This window comes from Triticum aestivum, chromosome 6B, assembly GCF_018294505.1.
Source record: "Triticum aestivum cultivar Chinese Spring chromosome 6B, IWGSC CS RefSeq v2.1, whole genome shotgun sequence".
In the NCBI taxonomy this organism is placed as follows: Eukaryota; Viridiplantae; Streptophyta; class Magnoliopsida; order Poales; family Poaceae; genus Triticum; species Triticum aestivum.
Window position 1 is genome coordinate 94,453,873 of NC_057810.1, and position 19,654 is coordinate 94,473,526.

The following is a 19,654-nucleotide window of genomic DNA, read 5'->3' on the forward strand; positions in this document are numbered from 1 at the left end:
ATTATATTTGACCACACCTTCCCGTACGGTGTTTAATCAAATTAATTTACTTGTTTTGGGACCAAGAAAAATAAACAGGACGACCGTCTCGTCCATCAAACCGAGCATGTACATTGACATTGAGTTGTACAGTTACATAATCATTGTGGAGCGTGCCTATGAGAAATGACATCAATAGTAGCATCCACACGATTAGTAGGTGTGGAACGAGATGCAATTCTTCATCGATTTTTTCAGCATGACACCGCATAGATACTTCATCGCTATATAACGACACATCATCGTCTACATGTCGCGCAAGGCCCTAGCACTTGATCGTCAAAGGTCTTCATTAACGCGGTCTTCACCGACATTTTCGTCAACACATCATCACTGTGACATCGACACCTCCAACGTCATTTGCAAGATGCGCCATCAACGACAATAAAGACCATGTCACGACGACATCATTGACCGCATCATCTACGACCGCAGGACTGCGTCGACACAACATCACATTAGTCATGACCCCAACACGGCCATACGGTTCTTGCAAAATTGATGTGTGCTTAGTGGGTTCCTTTGGTCCTAACAAAACCGGTGGTCTCATCGCCGATGACACCCTCTGACATTAGCAACTTGCATCGTCCATGGTTGCAACTCTATCATCTACAACATAGAACATTTTTCTGCACCTTCGGTTATGTGCGGCTTCATTATTTACGACAATTACACCAACGACTATCTCAACCACAACTACATCATCATGATCACCTCGACATCGACATAGCTACCTCGACATCGACATGAAATGCTACTATACAGCAACTCCACTCAATATGGTTCACCTTGTTACTAACGTTCACGACAGTTTCACTATGACATCGGGAGTGAATAGAGGAGAGATAGGGAAGGCGTCAGAAGGGGACACCATCACCGCCCTAGGTGCCAACCCATAAGCCATTAGAGACGCAGTTGATGATGGAAAAGCAAAAAGGTCAACACCAGTGTCAGTGTCAAAACCGGCGGATCTCGGGTAGGGGGTCCCGAACTGTGCGTCTAGGCAGATGGTAACAGGAGACAAGGGACACGATGTTTTACCCAGGTTCGGGCCCTCTTGATGGAGGTAAAACCCTACGTCCTGCTTGATTGATATTGATATTGCGGATGTTTACAAGAGTGGATCTACCACGAGATCAAGGAGGCTAAACCCTAGAAGCTAGCCTATGGTATGATTGTAATGGTTGTTGTTGTGTCCTACGGACTAGAGCCATCCGGTTTATATAGACATCGGAGAGGGCTAGGGTTACATAGAGTCGGTTACAATGGTAGGAGATCTACGTATCCGTATCGCCAAGCTTGCCTTCCACGCCAAGGAAAGTCCCATCCGGACACAGGACGAAGTCTTCAATCTTGTATCTTCATAGTCTTGGAGTCCGGTCGATGATGATAATCCGGCCGATGATAGTTCGGCTGATGATGGTAGTCCGGCTATCCGGACACCCCCTAATCCAGGACTCCCTAAGTAGCCCCTGAACCAGGCTTCAATGACGATAAGTCCGGCGCGTATATTGCTTGGCATTGCAAGGCGGGTTCCTCCTCCGAATGATAGAAGATTGTGAACACCGGGATAGTGTCCGGCTCTGCAAAATAAATTCCACATTCCACCGTAGAGAGAATAATATATACACAAGTTCAATCTGCTGACGTTTTTTGCGGCATGACATCACGCCACCACCAAGCCATTACTTGAATCGATTTTTACTCTACCACCTCAGCGCATTTAGCGAAGCGGTTTCCTTGGCACGTCTTGTCGAAGCAGAGATCGTGTTCCCCCTTAAACCGGGATTCTCATCAGTACGGACGTGGGTAACCCAACCGCGCCATTGATGGTGACGCTTGGGGGATAAGCGAGTTTTACCAGGCCGGTGGGGGACGCGTAAACTTCGTCCGCCCATATAAGGGATAAGGATTCACCTTTTAACCTACGCCTTCTTCATCCTTTGCTTATCCATCTCCGCGCACTCGAGCTCCAGCGCCCAAGCCCGCACATCTCGTCTCAACCTTCCCCAGTTATGTCCGGAGCGGGAGGCAAGTGGATGACCTCCTCCGTTATGGAGGAGCACATCGAAAGACTGCGCAACGCCGGCTACCTGTCCGGCGACATCGCGCACCGGCTGCCCGACGAGGGGCAGCTCATCCCCACCCACAGGCCCCATGAGAGGGTCGTTTTTCTTCCCCACTTCCTCCGCGGACTGGGATTTCCACTTCACCCCTTTGTCCAGGGGCTCATGTTCTACTACAGCCTGGATTTCCATGATCTGGCGCCGAACTTCATCCTCAACATCTCGGCGTTTATCGTCGTGTGCGAGGCCTTCCTCTGCATCCAGCCCCACTTCGGCTTGTGGCTCAAGACCTTCAATGTCAAGCCGAAGGTAGTGAAGGGCACTCAAGCGGAGTGCGGAGGCGCCATGTTGGGCAAGATGCCCAATGTCCTTTGGTTCGAAGGGGCCTTCGTGGAATCAGTCAAGGGGTGGCAATCGGGGTGGTTCTATATCACCGAGCCGCGCGACCCTAAGTGGGCAGTGGCCCCCGAGTTCAGATCTGGTATCCCCACGCAGCTCACCTCCTGGAAACAGAAGGGCTTGCTGTGGGGTAGTTCGGAGGAGCTGACGGGACTCCAAGCCTGTATCCAGAAGCTGGTGAAGAAGCTTAGGCTGGTTAACATGGTCCAAGTCATGCTCGTCCGTCGGATTCTCCCATGCCAAGAGCGGGCATTCAATCTATGGGAGTTCAATCCGGAACAGCACCAGGCGCTAAGCGGGCTCTTCGACACGACGTATGAAGGCGCCTGGAGGGTGCTGTTTAAGGGCGCCGAAGCCCCCGCATCCGTGATTGAAGATCGCGGATTTCGCTCGCAGCGCCAAGCCGCCGAGGTAAGTGATTCTACCCCTTTACAGGACACTTGCTTTTCATAGTTTGACTCTATGCGGGTTTTAATTTCCCCTTTTCCTTTGACAGGACTGGATGAGGAAGGCGGAGCAGATTATCTGCCCGGCTCCCATGCCAGAAAACCCAGTAGACGCCCGTCTAGCGAGGCTGCTGGTTCCCGCACCGCACGTGGTGCCGGAGAAGAAGGCCAAGAAGGAGGCCACGGGTGCTCGAAAGAGTTCCCGTTTTCAGGTGTCCGACGACTCTGGGGCGGACTCCTCCCCCGAAAACGAGGAGGAGAAAGAGGACTCTCTCCCAGAGGAGGGAGAGAGGAAGAGGAAGGCTTCCCCAACAGGGGAGGCCGAAGGGTCCAAGAGGGGAAGGACTATTCCCCCGGACAGCTCCGCCAACATCAATGTTGGCGAGGAAGAATGGCCTTCAAGGGCCAGGCCTCCAGCGAGATCGTAAGTATCCGGATTCCTGAGTGATTTATAATTTCTTTTTCTGTGTCACATAGTGTCACTCTGATGCCGCATGCTGCCTATAGTCCGGCCAACGATGATCTCCCCGCTTCATCGAGCGGGTCGTTGGCTCCGTCGGATGTAGATTCCATCCCGACCGCCTCCACCGCTCGCGACACCGAGGACGCCGAGGTGGGATCCCAAGAAGGGACCCATCAGGGGGAGGCTACGGAGGCGCCACAAGGCGTCCTCCCGGACTTTGCCCGGACTCCATATCAGATCCCGCAGTGGTTCCGGAGTCCGGCCGGTGGCCCCTTCGCACGAAGGGCAAGACCGTGACGCCGGCGGCTTCCGTCCAACCGGAGGCACCGGACAATTTGTTGGAGGCGCTGCAGAGCGCTTCCATCGAGGAAGAACACCGCACTATTATGAGTGCGGTGATTCAGAAGGTACAGCTTGCCAAGAGCGGGCTGACCGAAGCCTGCAGTAGCCTTCTATCAGGCTTTGAGGTAAGAAGTTAAAAAATATGCAATGTAATACCGCATAGACAGTAGCCCCTGATGCTCGGTTCGGTGTTCGGAAAGAAAAGCCGGACTGATGATATGAAAAAAAAAAGATATACGCAGGGTTGCTAAAAAATATGTCAATATGGGTTGCAGGCTGCGCTGCTGACCTCTGCCGCACTGACTGCGGAGGTCGGTGCTTTGAAGCAGGAGCTCGAGCGGTCCGAGCAAGAGCTTGGCCGCGCCAAGAAGCAGCTCCAGGACAAAGAAGGTGAGTAACACCACTTTGAACGTGTACCTTAAAAAGGATTTAGGTTGCAACAAAAAATAACAAGGATAACATGGGTACTGCAGGGGCCACGAACGAGGTGGCGACCCTGAAGGAGGCCGTGTCTGCGGCCGAACGCAATGCGGCCGCGGAACATGCAGAGCGAGAAAAGCAGGAGGCGCGGGTGGCGGTGGTTCAGCAAGAGCTCCAGGCTCTCATGGAAAAGCATGAGAGTTTGGAGCGTGACTCAAAGACTCGAGAGTCCGAGCTTGCCTCGGCTCTCGAAAGTGCCAAGACTACCAAGGCCGATGCCCATAAGTCCCTTCAGGAGATTGAGTTGGTGAGGAAGATAGCGGCGGGTAAGGCATTTTTCATGCAAAGCAAGCATGTGAATGTAAATTACGTGTTACTTACCCGAATTCGGAGCTCTCCAGGGGCGTTTGCAGATCTGCCTCGCAGCGTGTCTGATGCCGCCGCATTCTATCGAGCCAAGGAGGGGAGCTCAACGGAGAAGGTCTTCTGGTCTCAGTATGCTGAGGCCGGCCATCCGGTGCCCCCTAGCGACCAGCTGAAGCAGCTGGTCGAGCTCCACAAGGTGGCCGAGCAGGCCATGAAGGGCCTCATAGTCCGGCTGTGGCCTGGAGAGGCCGTGCCTGGGAGCTACTTCGGTCTCGTGCGTCGGTTGGTGGATGCGTGCCCCTGGGTGGAGGTTATCAAGCGCTCCGCCTGTATTGAAGGTGCTCGTCGGGCCCTTGCCCGTGCAAAGGTGCATTGGGGCAAGCTGGATGCGGAGAAGCTAATCACTGACACGCCACCAGCGGGCAAGGAATATCGTACGCCCGAGATGTACTATAAGACTGTCCTGAAGGGTGCCCGCAAAATTGCGGATGAGTGCCCCAGGGATGTAATTTTTTGAGTAAATTCGCAATGTGTTATCCTGTGCGCTGAAAACTTTGTTCATATGCGCTAAGCAACGCTTGTTAATTTAAAATATTACCTTCTGTGCGGCCGTTTATTAAATCTAAGAGATGACAAGTCGTCGGCTTCAGCCCCCATGCCACGAGTGCTGGGGTGTTCGGGATAAACTTGAGCGCTCTTGTTCCCATTTTTGGGTCCATCTAGGGAGGCGCTCAACACAACGAACAAGGCAACCGGACTTATAGTGCTTGAACACTCTCACTTAGCCATAGAATTCTATAATTTTAAATTTCGGCGAAGCCCCTAGTATTTGGAAGACCGAATTCGGGGCGCTATCCACGCCTTCGTCGGACATTATCCGGAACTTCGCTCGAAGCGGTGTAGGTCTTTAAGGACCCGAAAGGACCTCTCGAACAGCGACCAGTCTCTCGCCTTATCATGACAGTCAGTTTTAGATTTCTCCACTAAGGCGTTAACCCGGCTCAACCGGGGCGCAATCGCAGTGGTTCTCCCAGTGCTACCTTAGCCGATAGAACGGAACGTAAGGTGCCAAACATGGGAGCCGGGCAAACCCAACTATTGACCCAAGACATGATTCGGAGCCGATTCATATAATGCTATAAGTTCGGGGTGCCGCACTTGTTAAAGTGTTCAGACTTTATCACACCATGATGCGGGGAACATAAGCCCCTGGTGTATTTGGCCGTACCAAAATGTATGGATGCAACATGTCGTAAATGAACATATATATATATATATATATATATATATATATATATATATATATATATATAAGGTAATGCAATTATGGTCAAAAAGTGCTGCATTTTATTCGAGAAGAGCTGCTATGAGTGCGGAATGGTACAAATAGTGCGGAAAGCAAGGGATTGGACGAATTAAAGGCGTCTCCCTCCAGGGGTAGGCCGCGGAATGGTGTATTTAACAAATGTAATGCTCGTAATGGAGACCACCTGAGTGTTCGTCGTGGCCTTTGTCCCTCCCTGGCTGTTGCATCATGAGTTTGGCAGGTTCGCCGCCGGACAGAGTTCTGTATAAAAAAAAGAGAGAAATAAAAGATAAAAAGAGCGACACACTTGGGAGCCCCTGGTGTGGTCGAACCGCACTCTGGGTCTGTTGTGGTTGTGCCTCTCCCCCTTATGCCCATGGTATCTCCAGGGCGTATTTATGTATGCGGAGAGTTTGTCTTACAATTGTGCGAGGGCTGGGGTTGAGGCCGCATTGCTATGCGTGCTCGGAACGTGCCAGGTGGTCTTGGTTGATGTTGCTCCGGGCGCGTTTGGCCGTGTCCGGTCGTTTAACGCCGAGACTCGAAAATTGCCTTAAAAGGCTGCTCTGTACTTCTGCCGCGAGAGCCGCTGTATGTTCCTCTGTTCGGAGGGAGCGTTCCGTGTTTCCATTGACCATGATGACTCCATGAGGGCCTGGCATCTTGAGCTTAAGGTATGCATAATGCGGCACCGCATTGAATTTTGCGAACGCGGTTCGTCCGAGCAGAGCGTGATAGCCACTGCGGAACGGGACTATGTCGAAGATTAACTCCTCGCTTCGGAAATTATCCGGGGATCCGAAGACCACTTCCAGTGTGACTGAGCCTGTACAACTGGCCTCGACACCTGGTATGACGCCTTTGAAGGTTGTCTTTGTAGGTTTAATCCTTGAAGGGTCTATGCCCATCTTACGCACTGTATCCTGATAAAGCAGGTTCAGGCTACTGCCGCCGTCCATCAGGACTCTCGTGAGGTGAAATCCATCGACGATTGGGTCTAAAACCAATGCGGCGAATCCGCCATGGCGGATACTGGTCGGATGGTCTCTTCGATCGAAAGTGATCGGGCAAGAGGACCATGGGTTGAATTTTGGGGCGACTGGCTCCATCGCGTATACATCCCTTAGTGCACGCTTCCGCTCCCTCTTGGGTATGTGCGTTGCGTATATCATGTTTACCGTCCGAACTTGAGGGGGGAATCCCTTTTGTCCTCTGTTGTTCGGCGGCCGGGTCTCTTCCTCGTCATCGCTGTGTAGCCCCTTGTCACTGTTTTCGGCGATTAATTTGCCTGCCTACTTGAATACCCAACAATCTCTGTTGGTGTGGTTAGCTGGCTTTTCGGGGGTTCCATGTATTTGACAGGAGCGGTCGAGTATTCGGTCCAAATGGGACGGGCCCGGAGTGGTTCTTTTGAATGGCTTCTTCCGTTGACCGGGCTTGGAGCCTCGGAATCCGGCGTTGACTGCCGTATCCTCATTGCTGTCGCCGTTAATGCGGCGTTTGTTTTTGTTTCAACGCGACCTGCCATTGCGGTCCTTGGTATCCGGACTGACAGCGTTTTTGCTGAGGTTGTTGCTGCGAGCTAGCCAGCTATCCTCTCCCTCACAGAAGCGGGTCATGAGTGATGTGAGGGCTGCCATGGATTTCGGCTTTTCCTGTCCTAGGTGTCGGGCCAGCCACTCGTCGTGGATGTTATGTTTGAAGGCAGCGAGGGCCTCTGCATCCGGACAGTCGACGATTTGATTTTTCTTTGTTAAGAACCGTGTCCAGAATTGCCTGGCCGATTCGTCTGGCTGCTGGATTATGTGGCTTAGGTCATCTGCGTCCGGTGGTCGCACATACGTGCCCTAGAAGTTGTCGAGGAATGCGGCTTCCAGGTCTTCCCAGCATCCAATTGACTCCGCGGGCAGGCTGTTAAGCCAATGCCGAGCTGGTCCTTTAAGCTTCAGTGGGAGATATTTGATGGCGTGAAGATCGTCGCCGCGGGCCATATGTATATGGAGGAGATAATCCTCAATCCAAACTGCGGGGTCTGTTGTGCCATCGTAGGATTCGATATTAACGGGTTTAAACCCTTCAGGGATTTGATGATCCATTACTTCGTCAGTGAAGCATAGTGGGTGTGCGGCGCCTCTGTATTGAGCAATATCGCGACGTAGCTCGAGAGAGCGTTGTCTGCTGTGTTCGGCCCGGCCGGAGTAGTTGTATCCGGCGCGACGGTATTTGTCGTGGGTCTTGGGGCGCCCACGTGATCCATAGATAGATCTGGATTGTCTTGCCTTGTCCTCCAATATTTCCCGCAAGTCCGGCGCATTCCCCCGTGGCTTCATGCTTTTTGAGCGATGTTGGGGTACGGTTTTGGTGGAGGGCTTGCACGCCTCTCTGTCACAGCCACGAGGTGGTCGGTCTGCCGTATTGTGCGCTGGTGATGCAGGTTTGTACACTTCCTCCTCTAGTCGGGGGAGCAACTTGCGTTTTGGGTAACTTTTGGAGGGGCATTCGAGTTCATACTCTTCGGCCGCGAGGACCTCGGTCCATCTGTCGGCCAGTAGGTCTTGATCAGCTTGAAGCTGTTGCTGCTTTTTCTTTAGGCTGTTTGCCGTGGCCATTAGCCTGCATCTGAAACGCTCTTGTTCGACGGGATCCTCTGGCACGACGAATTCGTCGTCGTCGAGGCTTGCCTCATCTCCGGAGGGAGGTAAGTAATTATCATCCTCGACCTCTTCGTCTGCCGCCCTCTCGTGAGGGCTTGCTTCTGCCTCCTCCTGCGCTGGATCGTGCTGGAGGGGGTTGTCTTCGGCACTTTCTGGGGTGTTATTATCTCCTGTGCCGGAATCTCTATTCTTGCTGTGGCGGGATTTAGAGCGGCGTCGCTGATGCCGGCGCTTGGGCTTTTTCTTTAAGGAATCGGCCTCCGTTGCTTCTTCGCCGTCCCCGTCTTTTGGGGTGTCCACCATGTATATGTCGTATGATGAGGTGGTCTTCCAGTGTCCTGTAGGCACTGGTTCTTGATAGTCTCTGGCATCGTCGTCCATACCGTCGATGTCTTCGGAGTCGTAGTCGAGTACGTCGGTTAGATCATCGACGGTGGCTACGAAGTGGGTGGCGGGTGGGCTCTGAATTTCTTCGTCGTTCGCGTCCCAACCATCCTGGCCGTAGTTCGGCCAGGGCTCTCCGGATAGCGAGAGATGCTTCAGCGAATTTAAGATATTGCCGAAGGGTGAGTGCTGAAAGATGTCCGCAGCGGTGAATTCCATGATCGGCGCCCAATCGGATTCGACTGGCAGGGGCGCAGGAGGTTCGGAGTCCGGCACCTCAGAGTCATGAGCTTTATGCGGGACAAGGTAAGTGTTCGGCTCCATCACCGTAGAATTTGCAGCTCCCGAGGCGGTGTCCAGCCATCCGTCCTCGATCTGAGCGATCGGCTCCGGACTATGGGTCGGAGCGGATTCGTGTGCGGCCTCCAAGGTGCTGTCCGGCGGCAGAGTTAGGTCGTGCCCATCGTGACAGCGTGGCATGCTCGGCTGTGGCTCAGATCCATCGAAGATCAAGTCCCCACGGATATCGGCCGTGAAGTTTAGGCTTCCAAACCTGACCTGACGGCCAGGGGCGTAGCTTTCGATCTGCTCCAGATGGGCAAGTGAGTTGGCCCGCAGTGCGAAGCCACCGAATACGAAGATCTATCCGGGGAGAAAAGTCTCACCCAGGACTGCGTCGTTGTCGATTGAAGAGGCCATCAAGCCTATCGGTGACGACACAGAGGAACTCTCAATGAAAGCACCAATGTCGGTGTCAAAACCGGCGGATCTCGGGTAGGGGGTCCCGAACTGTGCGTCTAGGCAGATGGTAACAGGAGACAAGGGACATGATGTTTTACCCAGGTTCGGGCCCTCTTGATGGAGGTAAAACCCTACGTCCTGCTTGATTGATATTGATATTGCGGATGTTTACAAGAGTGGATCTACCACGAGATCAAGGAGGCTAAACCCTAGAAGCTAGCCTATGGTATGATTGTAATGGTTGTTGTTGTGTCCTACGGACTAGAGCCATCCGGTTTATATAGACACTGGAGAGGGCTAGGGTTACATAGAGTCGGTTACAATGGTAGGAGATCTACGTATCCGTATTGCCAAGCTTGCCTTCCACGCCAAGGAAAGTCCCATCCGGACACGGGATGAAGTCTTCAATCTTGTATCTTCATAGTCTTGGAGTCCGGTCGATGATGATAATCCGGCCGATGATAGTTTGGCTGATGATGGTAGTCCGGCTATCCGGACACCCCCTAATCAAGGACTCCCTCAACTAGTTTAAGACTTCAAATTTCAATCGCAATCATCCGCTTTTGCTCCCACTACATTTGAGGGAGAATGTTAGAACAAGTTATTATAGATAAATACAACTAGAACTAAGATTGGTATAAGCAATGTATTGCATTGTACTCTAAGCATTTCTCCTTAAATATTTTAGGCTTTCATAATTTCCAATATGGGCAACATCCGCCAATCTGGCTACGCACCCGAAGACACACACCCTCAAGATGAAAGCATTGTCGAGGTTGTCATCAAGCCTCATTGTTATCACTCCTTCATGAGCCAACGACTCTATCTTCACCATTAACACCCGTCAACGAGGCCCTCGCCACAACCGATGTCAAACCGTATGTCGACTAAAGCCAAACAATCGACCGCTAGCGCTGGTGAGCAGACAACTATGAGTCTAACAACGAATCTTGCAGGAAAAAGGTATTGAGTCTACGCCGAGCAAGCCCCTGCAAACAAACACACATCACCTGCCGTCCTCACTGTCGAGGCACCTCCTTCGCAGATCCAACTCCTCAGGGACACGGTGAGGCGCAAGGGCTACTCAAACACACCCAAAGATACCGACTACCAAACCCAAGTTACAACCCAGCTCCACCAAAAGCTAGTATCATTGCCAAACAAGAGACCACGCCAACAATCCCATGGCCGCCGCCCTGGCATCCCTACAACAACCAGCAATCGAACTCGCAAGGCAAACACCAAGACGATGCATTTAGAAAGGACCAAAATATAAGATCACCGCCATTGTTTGTTCGAGGAATTTGAGCAAGGATTTCCCTCGGAATCCGAGAGAAGAGGGCATAGGCTCTTGAACCATGACGCCTCCAAGAAGGTTAGCAGCACCCGCAAGCGTTGCCGTCATCGGCTCCGGTCCAGCCGGAGCAAGGCTTTCGCTCCAAGCAGCCACATAAACCTCCCCTCGAACTAGCCAAATAGGACCACCGACAGCCCAAAGCCAAGGATGTCAAAATATACCGGAGGTGTGTGGTTTCGAGAGTGCTATTCTAGAAAGTTCTGAAAAGCATGGTGGTGTGCTGTGATGACCCACAAGTGTACGGGATCTATCGTAGTCCTTTCGATAAGTAAGAGTGTCGAACCCAACGAGGAGCAGACGGAAATGATAAGCGGTTTTCAGTAAGGTTTTCTCTGCAAGCACTGAAATTGTGGGTAATAGATAGTTTTGTGATAAGATAAATTATAAAGAATAACAAGCAATAAAAGTAAATAAGGTGCAGCAAGGTGGCCCAATCATTTTTGTAGCAAAGGACAAGCCTCGACAATGTCTTATAATGAGAAAAGCGCTCCTGAGGACACATGGGAATTATCGTCAGGCTAGTTTCATCACACTCATATGATTCAGGTTCGTTACTTTGATAATTTGATATGTGGGTGGACCCGTGCTTGGATACTGCCCTTACTTGGACAAGCATCCCACTTATGATTAACCCCTATTGCAAGCATCCGCAACTACAACGAGAGTATTAAGGTAAACCTAACCACAACATTAAACATTTGGATCCAAATCAGCCCCTAACGAAGTAACGCATAAACTAGGGTTTAATCTTCTGTCACTCTAGCAACCCATCATCTACTTATTACTTCCCAATGCCTTCCTCTAGGCCCTAATAACTGTGAAGTGTCATGTAGTCGATGTTCACATGACACCACTAGAGGAAAGACAACATACATTTTATCAAAATATCAAACGAATACCAAATTCACATGACTACCAATAGCAAGACTTCATCCATGTCCTTAGTAACAAACGTAACTACTCACAAAGCATATTCATGTTCATAATCAGAGGTGTAATAATATGCATTAAGGATCTGAACATATGATCTTCCACCAAGTAAACCAATAAGTATCAACTACAAGGAGTAATCAACACTACTAGCAACCCACAGGTACCAATTTGTGGTTTTGGATACAAGATTGGATACAAAAGATGAACTAGGGTTTGAGAGGAGATGGTGCTAGTGAAGATGTTGGTGGAGATTGACCCCCTCCAGACGAGAGGATCGTTGGTGATGACGATGGTGATGATTTCCCCCTCCCGGAGGGAAGTATCCCCGGCAGAACAGCTCTGCCGGAGCTCTAGATTGGTTCCGCCAAGGTTCCGCCTCGTGGCGGCGGAGTTTCGTCTTGTAAGCTTGCCCACAATTTTTTCTAGGATAAAACCCTTCATATAGCAGAAGAAGGACACCGGGAGGCCACCAGGGATCCCAGGAGACAGGGGCGCACCCAGTAGGGGTGGGCGCGCCCCCCACCCTCCTGGACAGGGTGTGGCCCCCCTGGTGTATTTCTTCCGCTCAATAATTCTTATTAATTCCAAAAATAAGTTTCGTGGAGTCTCATGTCTTTTGGAGCAGTGCAGAATAGGTTTCCAATGTTTACTCCCTTTTCAGCCAGAATTCCAGCTGTTGGCATTCCCCCTGTTCATGGTAAACCTTACAAAATAAGAGAGAATAGCCATAAGTGTTGATATATAACGTGTAAAAACACCCCATAATGCAATAAATATTGATATAAAAGCATGATCCAAAATGGACGTATCAACTCCCCCAAGCTTAGACCTTGCTTGTCCTCAAGCGGAAGCCGAAATCGAAAAATATGTCCAGATGTTTAGAGATAGAGGTGTCGATAAAAATAAAATACAGACATGAGGGCATCATGATCATTCTTGTAACAGCAACATATATAGATTTTGACATATGAATCCTTATACTCAAGTAACAATCAATTCACAATGTCAAGCATGGTTCAGAAAATTCATTGGAGCTAACAAACTATAATCTCAGTCATTGAAGCAATTGCAATTTATCATAACATCACAAAGAGTCAAGAATAGAGCTTTTCAGCAAGTCCACATACTCAACTATCATATAATCTTCTACAATTGCTAACACTCACGCAATACTTGTGGTTATAGAGTTTCAGCCGGACACTGAGAAAGATAGGGGCTTATTGTGTTGCCTCCCAACGTATTCACCTTTAGGTGATGTCAACAATAACAATCCATGCTAACGAACACCCAATTTGATATATACATCATGATCTTTGAAACACGAGGAGCTTGCCAAAGGATAAAAGGAAAAAGGGAAAGGTGAAGGTCACCTTGACTCAAGCATAAAGTGAAAAGCAATAAAGTAGAAACATAAAGTAAAAGATAGGCCCTTCGTAGAGGGAAGCAAAGGTTTTCATGCGCTTTTACGGTTGAATACATAAAATCTTAGTATGAAAGAACGTCGCTTTATATTGCCACTTGTGTATGGACCTTTATTATGCAGTCTGTCGCTTTTATTGCTTCCATAACAAGATCGTATAAAGCTTATTTTCTCCGCACTAATAAGTCATGCATATTTAGAGAGCAATTTTTATTGCTTGCACCGATGACAACTTACTTGAAGGATCTTACTCAATCCATAGGTAGATATGGTGGACTCTCATGGCAAAACTGGGTTTAAGGATAGTTGGAAGCACAAGTAGTATCTCTACTTGGTGCTAGGAATTTGGCTAGCATGAAGGGGAAAGGCAAGCTCAACATGTTCGGAAGGTCAATGACAATATACTTTAACTGAGATGTGACAAAACATAAACCATTACATTGTCTTCCTTATCCAACGTCAACTCTTTTAGCATGTCATACTTAATGAGTGCTCACAGCTATAGAAGATGTCCAAGATAGTGTATTTAGATGTGAAACTTCTCTTTCCTTATTACTTTCTATTAATTGCAATGATGACCAAAACTATGTTTGTCAACTCTCAACAACTTTTAAGCCTCATACTTTCTATGTGTGAAGTTATCACTATCCATAAGATCAATAGGAATTCTTTTGTTCTTTTTATTCTTTCTATTTTTATCAAGATCATAGCAAGAAAGCAAAGCCCTTGACTCAACACTAATCTTTATTATAGATAGCTCACGGACTCGATTACATAAAGAGATCACAAAGCAAACTCAAAACTACTTGATATCAAATCTTTAATATACTAAGTAAGGATACTACTAAAAGGATCGCACTAAATAAAACGGTAAAGATAGGAGTGTGATGGTGATACGATACCGGGGCACCTCCCCCAAGCTTGGCAGTTGCCAAGGGGAGTGCCCATACCCATGTGATTATGTCTCCTTCTTCACTGTTGGTGTTATGATCTTCTTGGCGATGATGCCCTTCAGGATACGGTTCTCCTCCTTGAGCTTATTGACTTGTTGTTTGAGACCCATAATTTATTTACGGAGCTTGCCTGTAACGGCCAAAGCTCCCTTTACCCATGGATGTTGCATATCTTCTGGAGAACAAGTGAAGATCTTTTTCATATTTTCATAAGAGAGAAATCTAAAGTTGGAAGGGATGACCGAAGTTGGGATAGCCAAGCTAGGTAGTTCCCCCGTCATGAATTTTGCTTGGAGACGAGAGGTAACTTCTTGATCTTCCTCCATGGCATCTATCCTTTTCAAATCAGCCTCCATCTCATCCTCCGTTGATGGTCCAAGGTGATAAGCATCGCTATTTGCTCCTGGTACCAGTGTTGGGTGAGACACCCGACTCTCCCCGATTGACTCTTGAGAAGACATCTTGTTCTTGATCTGTAATAGGAGACAACTCGAAACGAAAACAGAGGATATTTGCGTGATAAGGTGGTCAAAACCTTCGGGAGTATATATAATGAATTTTTACCGACCAAAATATGTAACGTGCAAGAAAACAGAGTCCGGGAGGCACACGAGGTGCCCACGAGACAGGGGCGCGCCCAGTAAGGGTGGGCGCACCCTCCACTCTTATGGGGGCCTCGTGTCCCTTTCGGACTACTTCTTTCTTCCTAAAATTCTTAAATAATCCAAAACTGATAAAAATTGCCATTGGAGTTGTTTTGGAGTCGGTTTACTTACCGTACCACATACCTATTCCTTTTCGGAGTCTGGAACGTTCTGGAAAGTGTCCCTTATGCATTCCTCCAGGGTTACGGTTTCAATAATATTAGTTTCAACATTAATAGGATTACCTGAAATATAATGTTTAATTCTTTGACCGTTCACCACCCTTGGACTTGTGCCGTCGAAGTTGTTGACCTTTATGGCACCAGAACGATAGACCTGCTCGATAACGTAGGGACCTTCCCATTTAGAGAGAAGCTTTCCTACAAAAAATCTTAAACGAGAGTTGAATAATAACACATAATCTCCTACGTTAAACTGACGCTTTTGTATTCTTTTGGCATGCCAATGTTTGACTTTTTCTTTGAATAACTTGGCATTCTCATAAGCTTGGGTTCTCCATTCATCCAGTCAGCTAATATCAAACAACCTCTTCTCACCGGCAAGTTTGAAGTCATAATTGAGCTCTTTAATAGCCAAATATGCTTTATGTTCAAGTTCTAGAGGTAAATGACAAGCTTTTCCATAAACCATCCTATATGGAGACATACCCATAGGATTTTTATATGCAGTTCTATAGGCCCATAATGCATCATCAAGTTTTTGTACCAATTCTTTCTAGATCAATTAACAGTCTTTTGCAAAATTAACTTGAGCTCTCTATTGCTCAACTCTACTTGACCACTAGACTGCGGATGATAAGGAGATGCGATTCTATGATTCACATCATACTTAGCAAGCATCATACAGAAAGCACCATGAATAAAATATGAACCACCACCAGTCATAAGATATCTAGGGACTCCAAACCTCGGAAAAATAACTTCTTTAAGCATTTTAATAGAAGTGTTATGATCAACACTACTAGTTGGAATAGCTTCTACCCACTTAGTAACGTAATCAACAACAACTAAAATATGTGTATAACCATTAGAGGCAGGAAAAGGTCCCATATAATCAAAGCCCCAAACATCAAATGGTTCAATAACAAGAGAATAATTCATAGACATTTCTTGACGTCTACTGATATTACCAATTCTTTGACATTCATCACAAGACAAGACAAACTTACGAGCATCTTTGAAGAGAGTAGGCCAATAAAAACCGGATTGCAATACCTTATGTGCAGTTCTGTCTCCAGCGTCGTGTCCTCCATATGATTCAGAGTGACACTTACGTAGGATTTGTTCCTGTTCATGCTCAGGTACACAACGTCTAATAACACCATCTACTCCTTCTTTATAAAGGTGTGTGTCATCCCAAAAGTAATGTCTTAAATCATAAAAGAACTTTTTCTTTTGCTGGTATGTCAAACTCATTGGTATAAATTTAGCAACAATGTAATTAGCATAATCAGCATACCAAGGAGCAATACGAGAAGCATTAACGACCACTAATTGTTGATCAGGAAAGCTATCATCAATAGGTATTGGGTCATCAAGAACATTCTCTAAGCTAGACAAGTTGTCTGCAATGGGGTTCTCAGCTCCCTTTCTATCAATAATATGCAAGTCAAATTCTTGGAGCAAGAGAACCCATCTAATGAGTCTAGGCTTAGCATCTTTCTTTTCCATAAGATATTTAATAGCAGCATGATCAGTGTGAATAGTAACTTTGGAATCAACAATATAAGGTCTAAACTTATCACATGCAAACACAACTGCTAAGAATTCTTTTTCAGTAGTAGCATAATTTCTCTGGGCAGTATCAAGAGTTTTACTAGCATACTGGATAACATTTAATTTCTTATCAACTCTTTGCCCTAGAACGACACCTACAGCATAATCACTAGCATCACACATAATTTCAAAAGGTAAATTCCAATCAGGTGGCTGAACAATAGGTGCAATGATCAAAGCTTTCTTAAGTATTTCAAATGCTTCTACACAATCGTCATCAAAGACAAAAGGAATATCTTTTTGCAATAAATTAGTCAGAGACCTAGAGATTTTAGAAAAGTCCTTAATGAACCTCCTGTAAAAACCGGCATGACCAAGGAAACTTCTTATACCTTTTATGTCCTTGGGACATGGCATCTTTTCAATAGTATCAACTTTAGCTTTATCAATTTCAATACCTCTCTCGGAGATCTTGTGCCCCAAGACAATGCCTTCATTAACCATAAAGTGGCACTTTTCCCAATTCAAGACAAGACTAGTGTCTTCACATCTCTGCAAAACTCGATCTAGGTTGCTCAAGCAATCATCAAAAGAAGATCCATAAACGGAGAAATCATCCATGAATACTTCACAAATCTTTTCACAAAAGTCAGAGAATATAGCCATCATACATCTTTGAAAGGTAGCAGGTGCATTACATAAACCAAAAGGCATACTTCTATAAGCAAAAGTACCGAAAGGGCAAGTAAAAGTAGTTTTTGATTGATCTTCCGCTGATACAGGTATTTGAGAGAAACCAGAATAACCATCTAGAAAGCAGAAATGTGTATGTTTAGATAGTCTTTCTAGCATTTGATCAATTAAAAGGTAAAGGATAATGACCTTTCTTAGTAGCTTTATTTAGTTTACGAAAATCAATTACCATCCTATAACCTGTAATAATTCTTTGTGGAATCAATTCATCTTTATCATTAGGAACAATAGTAATACCTCCCTTTTTAGGAACACAATGGACAGGGCTTACCCATTCACTATCAGCAACGGGATAAATTATACCTGCCTCGAGGAGCTTTAATATATCATATCTTACCACTTCTTTCATCTTAGGACTTAATCTTCGTTGAGGATCTCTAACTGGTTTGGCATCTTTTTCCACTTTAATTTTGTGTTGACATAGAGTGGGACTAATGCCCTTAAGATCATTCAGAGTATACCCAATAGCAGCCCGGTGCTTCTTCAGAGTTTTCAATAATCTTTCCTCTTCATGCTCTGAAAGGTTAGCACTAATAATAACAGGATATATTTCCTTTTCATCAAGATAAGCATATTTAAGATTATCATGTAATGGTTTTAGCTCAAACACGGGATCACCCTTGGGTGGACGAGGATCCCCTAAGATTTCAACAGGTAAGTTATGTTTCAGAATAGGTTCCTGTTTAAGGAACACTTCATCCATTTCCCTTCTTTCTTTCACGAACAAATCATTTTCATGGTCTAGCAAATATTGTTCTAACAGATCAGTAGGAGGCACGACAATAGAAGCAAGACCAATTATTTCATCTTTACTAGATAATTCTTTATCACGGGGTTGTCTACGAAATTTAGCAAAATTAAACTCATGAGTCATATCATCCAAGCCAATCGTAACAACATCCTTTTCGCAATCAATTCTAGCTTTAACAGTGTTCAAGAAGGTTCTACCAAATATAATGGGACAAAAGTCATCTTGAGGGGAAGTAAGAACAAGAAAATCAGCAGGATATTTAACCTTCCCACACAAGACTTCAACATCTCTAACAATCCCAATTGGTGAAATAGTATCTCTATTAGCAACCTTGATAGTAACATCAATATCTTCTAACTCAAGAGGTGCGATGTCATGCATAATTTCTTTATATAAATCATAGGGTATTGCACTAGCGCTAGCACCCATATCACATAAGCCATGATAACAATGATATCCTATTTTAACAGAAATAACAGGCATGCCTATAACAGGTCTATGTATCTTAGCATCTGGTTTTGCAATATTAGCAGTTTCACCATAAAAGTAGATGACATGCCCATCTAAATTATCATCCAAGAGATCTTTAACCATAGAATTATTAGGTTCAACTTTAATTTGCTCAGGAGGTGTATAAGTTCTAGTATTACTCTTACGAACAACAGTCGAAGTTTTAGCATGATCCTTTATCCTAATAGGAAAAGGTGGTTTCTCAACATAAGTAGTAGGAATAATAGGATCACTATAAGTAATAGTCTTTTCTTCAACTTTAATAGGTGCAACTACTTTTACTTCAACGAGAGGATTATATTTAAACCATTTCTCCTTAGGGAGATCAACGTGAGTAGCGAAAGATTCACAAAAAGTAGCTACTATCTCAGAGTCAAGTCCATATTTAGCGCTAAATCCACAAAAAACATCGGTATCCATAAAAGATTTAACAAAATCAAACTTAGGTGTCATACCTGACTCATTACCATCGTCGGAACCCCAATCTTCAGAGTTATGTTTAATTCTTTCCAATAAGTCCCATTTGAATTCAATAGTCTTCAGCATATAAGAACCAACACAGGAAGTGTCGAGCATGGTGCGATTATTGAGAGAAAGCCGAGCATAAAATTTTTGAATAATCATTTCTCTGGAAAGCTCATGATTGGGGCATGAATATAACATTGACTTAAGCCTCCCCCAAGCTTGAGCGATGCTTTCTCCTTCGCGAGGCCAGGAATTATATATGTAATTACGATCACGATGAACAAGATGCATATGATAGAACTTCTGGTGAAATTCCAACTTCAATCGTTTATAATTTCAAGATCTCGTATCATCACATAGCCTATACCATGTCAATGCATCTCCCTTCAAAGATAAAGGGAAGACCTTCCTTTTGACAACATCATCGGGAATACCTGCAAGCTTAAATAATCCGCAAACTTCATCCACAAAGATAAGGTGTAAATCAGGATGCAATGTTCCGTCTC